Genomic DNA, 15,442 nt, shown 5'->3' with positions numbered 1-15,442 from the left:
TGGATGATATTTGGACTTTCATCATAGATTGAATCCATTCGAACACGTAAGGGGTTGTTTACAAAGTTGAATAACTAGCCATGGTTTGACCCAAAGAGGCCTGCATAAGCTTCACGTATGATGCAAGGAAGACCTGAAGGGCAGAGGTGAACAAACGACACAGTATGGCTTAGACATTGCATTGCACACTGGATTTTCAGGACATGCAGGGAGAAAAAAAAAACTAACAGCATTTCTCTGCTTATTTTTTTATATTTAGGTTCATTTCTTATTCTAAACCATCAGTTTCCTCTTAAGTGTTTTGATTTTTTTTAATACAATGAACTGATTAACAGCATTTTGATTTTGCAACCATTGCTTTAAACCCACTACAATAAACTATGCTATTGACCATGTTAGAAGGCAGATGAAATCAGACATTAGATGGAGGTCTGTTTTGCTTCTCACAGTCACTCATTTCTACATTTTTATATTAATGAGGGTAAAATGTTGCATTCTTTCTCTTTGGTCTCTGTTTTGTCTTTTCCAGCTGCCACAAATTGCTAGCTATTCTATGATCAAAGCTCCCCTGAAAGCTTTTAACCCTCACAGGTCATTAGCCAGTGTTTTAGTGGGTCACTCTAGTCATTATTTTCTTACAGCTCACCAACAGCTACTTACAAGACCATTTGACTAGAAGTGCTCCCTCAATTTAATAAAGCCCTCTAGTTACACACACACACACTTAGAAACAATGTCCACACAGAAACGTGAACACAAATGTGCATAAGAGCTTTTTCATAATAGTCAAAAAAGTGAAAACAACCCAAATGTCCATCAGTAGATGAACGGATAAATAAAATGTGCCATATCTATACAGTGGAGTATTATTCATCACTGAAAAAGAATTAAGTACTGATACATCTATACAACATTGACAATACTATAAAGCACTATGTTAAGTGAAAGAAGCCAGACACAAAGGGCTACATAGTGTGTGATCTCATTTATAAGAAATGTCCACAGCAGGCAAATCTAAAGAGACAGAAAGCAGATTAGTGTTTGCCAGGGCTTGAATGGGGTGTGTGGCATGGGATGAAGAGTGATTGATAATGGGCATGGGTATTCTTTTTGAGATAATAAAAATATTCCAAATTAGATTGTGATGGTGGTTGCATAACACTGTGAATATACTAAAAAATTTGAATTGTGTATTTTAAATTGGTGAATTTATTTGTATGGTATGTGAATTGTATCTCAATTTTTGAATAAAGCACTTAAAATCTTCCTTTTGAGGACAGAGCTAGCTCCCAATTTTAAATACTGATTCTGCATCAGAATCTTCAGAAGTAGGAACCTGGAATCTGCATTATAACAAATTCTTGGCTGATTATTATGGACAACTAAAATTTAAGGATCACAGAATTAAAAGAAACAAATGTTGCACTGTGTCCATGAGCTACAACTGCAAATGTCTCCATTCAGGGAGAAGTTGCAATTACTCTCAAGTGAGTAATACTCAACTTCTTTGTTGTTGCTGTAGGTCAGGTATTTAAGTTTTTGGTTGATTGATCTTTGTGTATCCACTTTACATTTTCAGATCCAGTTTCTTTTATTCCTCTGAGAGAAAGGGCGAAAACACAGGATCCACTAATATTCTGTTCCCTATGAATTAAAGTTAGAGAATTGCTATCACTCTCACATCTGAAAGCATTTGTAGAAAACTAGCTCAGGTTTTTTCTCCTTTCACAGCTAAGGAAAGAAAAATAAGATTCTGTATCATACAACATGTTGGAAATGTGACTGAAGTTAGAACTTACAATTCTCTGCCTTGAGTGGATTTTGCTCAGCTGTCATTGAGGTTTTAAATTGTACATCAGACTGTAGTATTAATTTCCTAAAAGGCATGGAATTGTAACCATATACCACATTCTAGCTCAGTAAAGGAAAATGTATTTTCCCTGTATCGCTTTAGAAATTAAAGCTCTTGGCCGGGCATGGTGGCTCATGCCTGTAATCCCAGCACTTTGGGAGGCCAAGGTGGGTGGACCACTTGAGTCCAGGAGTTCGAGACTAGCATGACCAACATGGTGAAACCCCATCTCTATTAACAATACAAAAAAATGAGTCAGGCATGGTGGTGGGGCACCTGTAATCCCAGCTACTTGGGAGGCTGAGGCAGGAGAATTGCTTGAACCTGGGAGGCGGAGGTTGCAGTGAACCGAGATCATGCCACCACACTCCACACTCCAGCCTGGGCAACAGAGGGAGACTCTGTCTCAAAAAATCAATTAATTAATTAAATTAAATAAAGGAAAGAAAGAAACTAAAGCTCTTCCTCATATTACCCCTTTTTCCAAAAGGAAAAAGAGCAAAATATAAATTTTCTATAATATTTGAAGCAATAGACCAGTTAGTGGTGCAATCATGGTTCACTGCAGCCTCAACCCCCTGACCTCAAGGGGTCCTCTCACCTCAGCCTCCCAAGTAGCTGGAACTACAGTTGTGAGCCACCATGCCTTGCTAATTTTTAAATTTTTTATAGAGGTGGGGGTCTCGCCATGTTGACCAGGCTGATCTTGAATTCCTGGACTCAAGCAATCCTCCAACTTCAGCCTCCCAAAGTGCTGGGATTGCAGGTGTTGGTCGCCATGCCTGGCCTGAAAAATCCTTTTCTAGTCAGCAATTTCAGCTGACCTTGGTGGTCTTATTATCAGAAATAACTGAGCAAACTGGGTTGACATTTGATGGCTGAATGGGATAATCTTGATAATCCTATGGTACTAAGTATTGGGTAATACAGCATGAGTTTACAGATCCTGCATAGGCTTCACATTGATGAAGTTACTGTGCTGCTAGCTAGCTAATAATTGACATGGTAAAAGTCTTAGGTTGCTCCTTCATCAATTTTTTTCTTTCAAATAAAAAAACACCTGTAGAGCATAGTTTAGGAACTTTTACTCATGTATGAGAAAACTGCTTTTCTTGTTTCCCGAAAATCTAAACCAAACATGAAATTTAAATGAAACAAAGAATAAGGTTTATTTAGTGTAACTACCTGAAATCTCATTTTTCACATGTCAACAATTAAAGGTAGCTAATGTTCATGAAGTCAATAAAATTCAGTAAATATTCATTGCTCACCTCCTGTGGTGCCAGGAACTACACTAGGTAAACATCATGTTATGGGATGAATAAAACATGGCTCCTGGCCTTGAGGAGTTTAGCAGAGGAAGTAAAGCTTTATTTATTCATAAAGTATATCTGTGATAATAGACTATGGCTCTAGGTACTGAAAAAACATACCTGGAAATGAAATATTAGGTTATGGATTGGAACTTGGCAAAATGAAAAGCTAAAAATCTTATCTTTTCATGAAAGTCATAATGATATATGGGCTATAATAATAGCTTACAGTTCTAAATGCTATGTGGTAAATAATGTTGATTCTTGGATAAACTATTTCCTCATCCTTTTAATAGGTTAGACATAAAGCTTGAGATATATACTATTACTCTTAGAGAATATGGCAAATTTTCTTCATTTTCATGGGTTTATAATCTTGGCACTTTGTTGTTACAGTACCTTACATTTAATTACAGACGGCTGAAAAAAGAAAAAATAGGGAAAACACTAGCAAATGTTAATAATGTTTATTAGTAATTCAAAACATGTGTGCTGAGAATAGGATTGGTTGAGGTTTTTCTTATCCTTCAGACTATTATTGATCTATTGGCAACAACTTTTGTGGCTCATGCTACTCTTTACTTTGTGAATGGAATTTTGGCTATGGCAGATAGTACACAGACTCATTCCCAGTATGTATAGCAGGCAGCAGACTGAAGTATCTTTTGCCAGCACCAATTTTTCCCTCCCTGCATCACAGATAATTTTAGAACCTGATACTAGATTTAAGTGAATTTGTCATTGCTCTACATACATTATGAAACACAGCCTACTGAAAGCTCCTTTTTGGCTCTTTTTTGCCACTAGTAAAGGAGGAAAATTGCAAGCAAGGTCTCCTTAAACCTGCTTAGAAGTGGGGCAATCATATATGTTGAGAGTCCCACAAGTGCAATTTGAAATTGGTTGTAATTAAGGTGGTTAATGAAAATGACTTTAAAAAAAACTACATGGAAAGAAAAGCTAATCAAAGAAAATATGTCACATGACATATGTCATTTTGAAGCATAAGATAAATATTTCAAAATGTCTTCAGTTTTCTCCAAAATATTTTAGAATGAAGACAAACTAATTTTTGAAAACCAAAATTCTATTTTCAATTACTTCATCTCCTTTTTTTTTTAAGGCAGGGAATACTTTATTTGAAACCCATCACAGAAATGAACAGCTTGAGTCTGTAATACAGCATACATGTTTTAAAGCAGAAGTCAGTAATTGTATGTGAGAGCATACACTGCTGCAGACAAATTAACTCATCAGACCACAAGTTTTCAATGTTTAAAACAGAATAAGCTTCCCTGTGAAAGCAGTATCTGTGCTGGGGTTTTTTTTTTTTTTTTTTTTTTTGACTGAATTTTGCTCTTGTTGCCCAGGCTGGAGTGCAATGGCATGATCTTGGCACACTTCAACCTCCACCTCCCAGGTTCAAGTGATTCTCCTGCCTCTTCTGTTTTAACTTTAATATTCTTCTTCTTCATCCTCTTTTTCAACAGATTCCACAGTAACTCCTCATAATCCTTCTCAAAAGCAGCCATGTTCTCATGAGCCTCACGGGCTTCAGAAAACTCTCCTTCCTCCATTTTGTTACCCACATACCAGTGAACAAAGACATGCTTGGAATACATTAAGTCAAACTTGTGGTCCAGGTGAGCTCAGGCCTCACCAATGGCTGTGGTGTTGCCCAACATGCACACAGCCCTCTGTTTCTCAGCCAGGTCTCTGCCAGGCACCACAGTGGGAGGCTAGTAATTAATGCCACCTTGAAACCAGTGGGGCACCAATCCATAGACTGGATGGTACACTTGGTCTTGATGGTGGCAATGGCAGCACTGACATCTTAGGGAAACACATCACTGTGGTACAACAGGCAGCAAGCCATGTTATTTACCATAGTGAGGGTCATGTTTCACCACCTGGTTGACTTGCTCAAAGCAAGCACTGATAATCCCTGCTATAGAAAGCTATTTATGGTAGGCTTTCTCAGTAGAGATGATGAGGGTGTATTAGTTCATTTTCATACTGCTGATAAAGACATACCCAAGACTGGGCAATTTACAAAAGAAAGAGGTTTATTGGACTTATAGATTCACATGGCTGGGGAGGCCTCACAATCATGGTGGAAGACAAGAAGGAGCAAGTCATATCTTACATGGATGGCGGCAGACAGAGAGAGCTTGTGCAGAGAAACTCCCATTTTAAAAATGATCAGATTTTGTGAGACCCATTCACTCTCATGAGAATAGCATGGGAAAAACCTGCCAACATGATTCAGTCATCTCTTACTGGGTCCTTCCCACAACACATGGGACTTATGAGAGCCAAAAGATGAGATCTGGGTGAGGACACAGAGCCAAACCATATCATTCTGCCCCTGGCCCCTCTCAAATCTCATATCTTCACATTTCAAAACCAATTACACCTTTCCAACAGTCCCCCAAAGTCTTAACTCATTTCAGCATTAACTCAAAATTCCACACTTCAAAGTCTCATCTGAGAAAAAGCAAGTCTCTCTGTCTATGAGCCTGTAAAATCAAAACCAAGTTAGTTACTTCCTAGATACAATGGGGGTACAGGCATTGGGTAAATACAGCCATTCCATAAGGGAGAAACTGGCCAAAAAAAAAGGGGCTACATGGCCCATGCAAGTCCAAAATCTATCAGGGCAGTCAAATCTTAAAACTCCCAAATGATATCCTTTGACCCAATGTCTCTCATCCAGGTCATGTTGATGCAAGAGGTGGGTTCTCATGGTTTTGTGCAGCTCCACCCCTGTGGCTTTGCAGGGTACAGCCTACCTCCCAGCTGCTTTCATGGGCTAGTGTTAAGTGTATGCAGTTTTTCCAGGCACACCATGCAGGCTGTCAATGGATTTACCATTGTGGTATCAGGAGGATGGTGGTCCTCTTCTCACAGCTCCACTAGGCAGTACCCCAGACTCTGTGTGAGGGTTCTGACCCCACATTTCCCTTCCACACTTCCCCAGAAAAGGTTCTCCATGAGGTCCCTGCACCTACAGCAAATTTCTGCCTGGGCATCCAGGCGTTTCCATACATCTTCTGAAATCTAGGTGGATGTTGCCAAACCTTAATTCTTGACTTCTGTGCACCTGCAGGCTCCACACCATGTGGAAGCTGTCAAGGCTTGGGGCTTCTACTCTGTGTAGCAACAGCCTTAGCTGTATCTTGGCCCCTTTTAGTCACAGCTGGAGTGGCTGGGATACAAGGCACCAAATCCCTAGACTGCACACAGCACAGGAACCCTGGGCCCAGCCTACAAAACCATTTTTTCCTCCTAGGCCTCTGGGCCTGTGATGGGAGGGACTGCTGTGAAGACCTCTGACATGCCCTGGAGACATTTTCCCCCATTGTCTTGGGGATTAAAATTCAGCTCCATTTCTTCTCAGAAAATGGGATTTTCTTTTCTAGAGCATTGTCAGGATGCAAATTTTCCAAGCTTTTATGGTCTGCTTTTCTTATAAAACTGAATGCCTTTAATAGCACCCAAGTCACCTACTGAATGCTTTTTTGCTTAGAAATTTCTTCTGCCAGATGCCCTAAATAATCGCTCTCAAGGGCAAAATTCCACAAATCTCTAGGGCAGGGACAAAATGCTGCCAGTCTCTTTGCTAAAACATAACAGGAGCCACTTTTGCTCCAGTTTCCAACAAGTTCCTCATCTCCATCTGAGACCACCTCAGCCTGGATTTCATTGTCTGTATCATTATCAGCATTTTGGTCAAAGCCATTCAACAAATCTCTAGGAAGTCTTAAACTTTTCTACATTTTCCTATCTTCTTCTGAGCCCTCCAAACTGTTCCAACCTTTGCATGTTACCCAGTTCCAAAGACACTTCCACATTTTGGGGTATCTTCTCAGCAGTGCCCCAGCATCCTGGTACCAATTTACTGTATCAGTTTGTTTTCATGTTGCTGATAATGACATACCAGAGACTGGGCAATTTATAAGAAAGAGGTTTATTGGACTTACAGTTCCACATGGCTGGGGAGGCCTCACAATTATGGTGGAAGGCAAGGAGGAGCAAGTCACATCTTACATGGATGGCAGCAGGCAAAGAGAGACCTTGTGCAAAGAAACTCCAGGTTTTAAAAGCTATCAGATCTTGTGAGGGTTATTCACTATCACGAGAACAGCACCGAAAAGACCCATCCCCATGATTTAATCATCTTCCACTAGGTCCTTCTCACAACACATGGGAATTATGGGAGCTACAAAATGAGATTTGGGTGGGGACACAGAGCCAAACCATATGAGGACATAGATGCCCAGAGGGAAGTGGATGCAGGGGTAGGACCACAGGTTGGTCTGGAGTTCTGTCATACCAATATTTAGGGTTCCATCAAATCTCAGGGAAGTAGTGATGGAGGACACAATTTGACCTATGAACCTATTTAGGTTAGTGTAGGGTGTGCACTTAATATCAAAGTTTCTACAATAGATGCCATAAATGGCCTCATTGTCTATTATGAAGGCATAATCAGAGTGCCCCAGGGTGGTGTGGGTGGAATTTTAGGGCTCTAGTACAAGTGTAGAAATCTGAAGGGCTGGGTAAATGGAGAACTCCAGCTTGGATTTCCTACCATAGTCAAAAGAGAGACATTCCGTGAGCCAGGCGGTGAACCAAGAACCAGTTCCCCTGCCAAAGCTGTGGAAAACCAAGAAGACCCGAAGACCTGTGCACTGTCGGCCAGTTTATGAATTTGGCCCAACATGAGGTCAATGATCTCCTTGCCAATGGTATAGTGCCCTCGGGCATAGTTATTGGCAGCATCTTCCTTACCCATGATTAGCTGCTCAGGGTGGAAGAGCTCATGGTATGTGCCAGAGCAAACTTCATCAATGACCATGGGTTCCAGGTCTACAAACACTGCTTGTGCTTGTGCTTGGTTTCTGCTTCGCAGCTGCCTAGCAGATGACCAAAGAGGAGAGGTTGTTGCTTCTTACAGAGCAATCCTTAAACAGTTGATGTAAGAAAATCTTCATCTCCTTTTTTTTTAAAAGGGAGTTTATTTGTAAAGCAGTTTGAGGTCCACAGTGAAAGTGAGCAGAAAGTACAAAACTCCCATATACCTCCTGTCCACTACAACATGCACAGGCTCTCTTACTGTCAACATCTGGCACCAGGATGGTACATTCATTACAATCAATGAATCTACATTGAGGCATCATGACCACTCAGAGTCCACAATGTACATTTGCGTTCACTCTTGGTACTGTGCATTCTATGGATTTTGGCAAATGTATAATGACATGTACCTACCATTATATTGTCATAAGTAGTTTCACTATCCTAAATTCCTCTAAGCTCTGCCTATTCACCCCTCCTCATCTACTCTCTTTTTTTTTTCTCATCTACTCTTAAAAAGGTGAACTGTTCCATATCTATTATCTGCCCAATCTGGGATTTCACAACCTCAGACTCTTGACATTTTGAACAGGATAATTCTTTTAAAGTGGATGTCGAGTACATTCTAGGACATTTAGCAGCATCCTAGCCTCTACCTAATCAATGCCAAAAACACTGCCATTCTCCCTTGTGACAACCAAAAATGTCTCCAGAAATTGCCAAATGTCCCCTGGGAGCAGGTAGCAAAATCATTCCTGTTAAGAACCACTGGCCTAATCTAAGGCATACTGTACTTCCGAATGTCTGTATTATTCTATTATGACTTGTACAGTCAGTCATTAAATTCTAGTCAACAAATATTTATTAGGCTTACTATGTGCTGGACACTATAAATGTATTCCACACTAGCCAGTCAAGAGCTATTAAATTCTTAATATATTAATAAGTGACAGGGAGAGGCATGAGTTGTTGCAATAAACATTTTAAAAATCTACATGCAGTAGCTACATTGAATCTTGGGGCATGATTGATTAAATTGACATAGCCATCTTCACAATGTAGTTCACAGCAGAATGAACACAGAGGGAAAATACATTGATCATTAAGATTGCTTAACTGATTGGACCTGCTATGTTGTGATCTGCTTCAGGAGTCACATGCAAGAGAAGGACACTGCCTCTAAAGGAAAATAAGTCTGAGTAATTAGCCAGGGAAGACTCTATACAAATCCCCACTCCCACCCTAACTCCACCACTGTTTTCCCATGATAGCAAGGGATATTTACCTGATTCCCTTGCAAAATTGCCATAAGTGCCTCAGTTCTCCTTTCATTTTGCCTCTGTAGATAGAGGCAGGACTGATGATAAGCTGGTTTCCTTTTTGGTTGACCAGTACTTGTATTGTTCAGATCACTAAATCAAATGTAACTGAGCAAGTATAATTTAAGATTGTATTTGGAGATTCTCCTTGTAAAGATTTTGGCATTAAAGTAGTCACACAGAATCCATGAGACAACTGTCAGAAGTGGAAAGGGGAATTGGAGTGGTAGACCACGAGACAATTTGGCAAAACTAATTCTATTTGCATATGGCCTCAAATTATGGGTTTCCTCCTTCTCTTTCTCCTTTTCCTTTTTTGGACAGACTTATTATAGTCATTTTGATTTCTCCTTACTTTTGTTTCTTTGGCTTTTTTTATGAAGGGTCAAAAATAAATAAATTCAAAATTGACTCATTGAAGGCAGTTAAATACATTTAACTTTTATTTCCAAGGCACTTCTTAGAGGATGTGGGGCCACTTATTCCTTGATTGTTAAAGTGAACTAATAAATATATTCCCCTTTGTGGACCTCTAAATTGGTCTTCTTATCTATAACTTGTAAGATTCCATCCAGCTATGATCTGTTGGATATCATAATAAAGGTATACTAGACCATGATGCATGCTGGGACCTCAGCAGAAGGCAGAAGAGGAAAGGGGTCGAACAGAATCTTGGGAAAGGTTGGATCAAAATTTCATGGACTAACTTGGTTTTAGGAATATACCTTCAAGATTGTGTTTGGGGCCAGGTGCAGTGGCTCACACCTGTAATCCTAGCACTTTGGGAGGCAAGGCAAGAGGATTGCTTAAGGCCAGGAGTTTGAGACCAGCCTGTACAACATAACAAGATCCCACCTCTATAAAAAATTTAAAAATTGGCTGGGCGTTGTGGCACATGCCTGTAGTCCCAGATATTTGGGAGGCTGAGGTGGGAGGATTGCTTGAGCCCAGGAAGTTAAGGCTGCAGTGAGCTGAGATCATGGCACTGCACTCCAGCCTGGGTGACAGATCAAGACCCTGTCATAACATTTTTTTTCAAAAAAGATTGTGTTTGGCATATCAAATCAAAGTTCAAAAGATGAGACAAAAGGGCTTTATTCAAAGGATGATCAAGTCCTTGAGTTGACTTTATACACTAAACCAAGTTTGGCAAACTTTTTCTGTACAGGTCCAGATAGCAAATATTTAAGGCTTTGCAGACCATAGAGTGTCAGTCACAAGTACTTATCTCTACCATTGTAGCATGAAAGTAGCCATATTCAATATGAAAACAGATAAGCATAGCTCTGTTCCAATAAGTCTTTATTTATGGACTTTGAAATTTGAATTTCATAAAATTTTCACGTCATAAATTATTACTCTTTTTTAATTTTTTAGCAACTTAAACATGTACAAATCATTCTTAGCTCATGGACTGTACAAAAACAGGCAGTAGGTCATAGTTTGCAACTCCTGTACTAAACTTAAACAAACGATAATTTATTTCGTGTGCAATGATCTGCCTAATTCTGCCTACCAGGCCTCCAACACTATAATCAGGACCACGTAATCCTATTGGTAGGATTAGCCTTGCTCCAAGTTCTGGTAAAAATCAGGTCACAGACAGTGAGAACATAAGAAACTCTACCTATCACCCATTCTCTATAAAAGTCAGTCTGTTTTATGGCCCTGCACTATTTCTGCACTTTGTTCTGGTAATAGCGCTCTGATCTGGTTACTATTAATAAATCCACTTGAGTTGCACTCCAGTTCCCACAGATATTCTTTCTTTTATGTCCGAGTTTCTGCTTGACGTTCAGTTTCTACAGAACTAGAGTCTCACCATGACTCGTCCAAAATCAGAGTCCTGGAGATGGAGTGTTATATATTAACCTTAGTGCCTGTGGCTGGGTCCCTGTGATTTACCACCTCATCTTCCTGATGTTCCTCTCTACCTTCCTGAATCAAACTCCTGTGTCTGGTCCAGTTCTAGGCCTTGTTGACCTGGCCAATCTCACTGATCTCATCAAGCCTACTGAGGCAGTTAGTATCATATGAACAGAGGAGCATGCAGAAAAATAGATGGAAAATAATGAACATATGAAAACTGTTTGAATAGCTTTTATTATAACCAGAGACCAAGATAGCACAAACTCTTTGTTTTATTCTATCCTTGACGAAGAAAAGTGTTGAGAACTGAAATTCTTCCTATCACAATAGCTGTTGAACACTGAAGTAAAAATTATACACAATAAAATTCTTAGTAACTCCGTCAAGAAACAGTAATAATTATTTACTTTTGATCTTTACAAATCTCAACTTTCAAGACTCTGAGTCCTTTTTTTTATGGTTTTGGTTCATTCTTGATTAATCAAGGCAGTTCCAAATTTTTGTGGAAGTGATTCAGTCACATAAGTTTAGTATTCTTTCCTAATTCTCTTTCACACATAGTGAATTCTAGTGTGTGATAAATAGTTATCCCAAGTTGCCAATGTATAACCTACTTCTTAAAAAGGAAACTATACATTATAATGTAGATAACACTACATTTCAACTTTTCATCAATTATCAATATATCATACAACCTTTGCAAAGACAATTGGAAAAAAAAAAAACCTGAAATGGTAGCTCCCCATCTTGAGTTCATGAATTTTCTGGGATAAAATCTGGGAATATATATTTCTGATCTATGTTGTACCTGATATTTTATCAAGAGGAATATATGTTATCTGCTCTGCATGAATATTTTCAAATGTGGTTAGTTATTAAAAATATGCCTATGATATAGTTACACTTGAGGATGGAGATAGCATGACATAAGGATTTAGAGTGATAGTTGATAAAGACCTAACTGGGATATAATTCTAACTCAAATATCTAGATATAAACACATGCTTTTGATTTCCAAGTAAAAAAGTAGATTTGCAGTTATTAATGTTTAATAGCAGTTAATAACAGAATATATCTGTTATTCTCCACAATCAGGACATGCCTATATGCTGCCATCAAATTGGCAGTTTTTGATAACTTCAGTTATGTTTATTCAGCTATCTTATTTGGCACAGACTAAAATATAGACACTTTGGGAACCACTTCAGGTTTTTTGTTGTACAAATATAATCTCAGAGCAAAGCATATAAACTCCTCAGTGAATGTATCTGTCTTATGGGAAAATGGGTCTCATTACTTTATATTCCAATGAACCACACAATTCTTAATCACAGGCAAAGAAAATGTACCTTGATCCACAAAAGAAACAGGAAAATAGAGAGGAAACTAAGAATAGTGCAAATCTAACCAGCTCCACCTTGCAACATAGATGCTACTTTCACTGGTTTAAAACCACACCATACGATGGCTCATACCTATAGTCCCAGCTCTGGAGGCTGAGGTAGGTGGATCCCTTGAGCCCAGGAGTTCAAGATTAGCCCCGGCTACATTGTGAAGCCCCATCTCTACGAAAGAAAAGAAAAATTATCTGGGCTTGGTGACACGTGCATGTAGTTCCAGCTACTCAGGAGGCTGAGGTGGGAGGATTGCTTGAGCTTGGGAGGTAGAGGCTGCAGGGGACCACGATCGCACCACTGCCCTCCAGCCTGGGTGACAGAGTAAGACCCTGTGTCAAAAAAACCCAAAACAAATAAAAGATAAAACCATACCAGTGGTTCTTTGGTCACTGCTTGGAGCTTGGAATTATAATGAAGGAACAGGAAGTCTTCCCTTTCTTCAGTTCTTCAGTTTGGATAATAGGAAATTTATTTGCACATTCAGATTTAGTACTACAAGGTTTTTACTTAACCTCATTTATCCTAGATTTATCTTATATCTACACCATCTTTCTTTCATACTGAACATTGCAGTGATATGGAAGAGGCATTTGAGATCCTGTCAGCATTTATTAAGATGAGAGAAGCTAGAGTCTCTTTAAATGGCAATGGGAATGAGCCAGAAAACCAGGGAAAATGGAAGATTTGGGGAAAAGGGAACAAAGAATAGTGTAAGATTCCTAATAAAGTAGAACTAGAGATACTTCACCCATAATATCACTAGGCAACAAGTAGGATATTGGTGCTGGAATTATGCAAAGTCTTTGTCATTTAGATGGCCCCCATCTCTGGATTCTGTGGGAATACACGTTTCCCTTTATTTTGATGTTGTCATGGCCATTTAAGCTCAGGAGGGGGCATTGTATGTCAGTCCTCTTCTGTGCATGGCAGTGGCAGACCTCAGAAGAGAACTGGCTTGGATTCCCAGGCCAATATTCTTTCTTCACACCATACTGTTGTTGAAAACAATGAAATTTCTAAAAACTACTTTCATTATTTTTTATTGCTGATTAACAATTTTCTCTGCATTTCAGTACATTCTGTGTAACTATTTGATTTGGAACTGTTTTTTTGTTTGTTTGTTTGCATATGAAATTAATCCCAGGGACAGGGTGTCTGAAAAAATCAGGCCTTCTGTTCCCACTGACCGCCATGTTCCTTTCAGCACCACTAACTCATAAGAAAATATAGAGAAAACAAAAAATAATCTTAACATAACCAGATTTACCTCCCAACTTTGACACTGCTTTCATTGGGATCACTTGTTTAAAACCATGTCTCTCGTTCACTGCTTAAATGGCCATGTCAAAGGTCCCCACTGGAAGGCCTAATGCTGTAAATGAAGTCACGCAATGCACAGGGAACTGGCACTAGAACTTTCATGATCAGTCCTATAATTTCCTGTTGACACGCCCCCCCCAAACATCCAGATAGTCTTTTCATTTTATGATGTCTGTATTCCTATGACTCAATTTTGTTTCGTCTTCTCCTGCAACAATAGCGAAGAAATCTCCTGGCTCTTCTTTCACCTTTTCATCTGGCATAGTGACATTTTTCAACTGAGACACAATGTTGATAGTTTCATGTTTTATTTCATCAATTTTGGCTCCTGCTTCTTAAGCCTGCTTTTCATATACTGTGAGACCATGCTGCCTTTCTTCTGATGCTTTGTCAATGTGATATTACACAGCACCTGTGACTGGTGGGGTAAGCCATGGCCAAACCTGACCAAAGTAGGCCTCAGTGAGGACCAAATTAGAAACTAGGTCGTGTAGTTCAGGCACAGAATAATAGAGATTACTCTAGGGCTAGCACAGCAAGAATTTCAAGGCCTCAGCACAGGATGTGAACCTTGGTGACATGACATCCTGAATAGGGAAATTATTGCCTTCTGTAGTAAAACAAGTTGTCTCTGGATACTGAATAAGGGGTCAGAGAGGTGGGTGTAAAATACAGCAACCCAAAGCCCTCAACTCTCAAATCTGGTAGAGGTTTTCCTCTGTGAGGGATGCCAAGTCTACAGAACTCAGGGCATGACTGTAAGAGATACAAGGGAGGCTGTCAGCAGTCAAGTCACCCCTAGTGTCTCGACAAATTATTTACCTCCCAACTTTGACACCACATTCATCGGCATCATTGGTTTAGTCATCCCTAGTGTCTTTACAAGTGCGTCCCTAGTGTTTTGTATCCTTTCGGCTGCCAATCTGCTACTTTTGCTTTGAGAGTAAACCACAGGAGACGTGACCTCAAAAGGAGGACCAGACTTTCACGATCAGCTTCTTGTGACTGGAAATCAACTATTCCTTTTTCATATTTCCACTGATCTATAAACTTCATCGGGGGTCTGCAGGCAACACATTAAGGAAGGAGTTCTGTGGCAGGCTTTGCCTCAATCCTGTTTTCACATTCATTTCTTTTCCCCATCTGGTTTGTTCTAATTTTTAAGCCACTGATCCTGGGCATGTGACAGCATTGAATTGGAATCAAATCATTTATTCTTTTGAGAAATAGTTTTTGAGCACCATACTATGCGAGGCACTGTTTTGAGCAGTGAGGATACAGTAGTGGACAGAAAGAGAAAAACCCTGCCCTTGTGAAGCTGACATCAGACAGTATGATAGATGAAGAAAAGTCATATGGAGGAAATAAGCAATAATGGGAAGTAAGGCACGCTAGGGGTTCCCTTAAATAGGGTGGTCAGGGAAAACATCACTGAGACGGTGACATTTGAGGAAAGCCCTGAAGGAAGCAAGGGAGCAATTCATGTGTTACCTTAGGGAAGAGAGTTCCAGG

General features: G+C 39.6%; 1 pseudogene; it reads right to left on the bottom strand.

Annotated features, from left to right (window-relative positions):
• Positions 1–4,620: 4,620 nt before the first annotated feature.
• Positions 4,621–14,986, bottom strand: LOC105716922 (tubulin alpha-8 chain-like; annotated as a pseudogene).
• Positions 14,987–15,442: the final 456 nt, after the last annotated feature.

This window comes from Aotus nancymaae, unplaced genomic scaffold (assembly GCF_030222135.1).
Source record: "Aotus nancymaae isolate 86718 unplaced genomic scaffold, 86718_ANA_hifiasm-v0.15.2.pri h1tg000004l, whole genome shotgun sequence".
Lineage (NCBI taxonomy): Eukaryota > Metazoa > Chordata > Mammalia > Primates > Aotidae > Aotus > Aotus nancymaae.
Note: the sequence above shows the minus strand (reverse complement) of the source record. Positions and strands in the feature narration are given on the sequence as shown.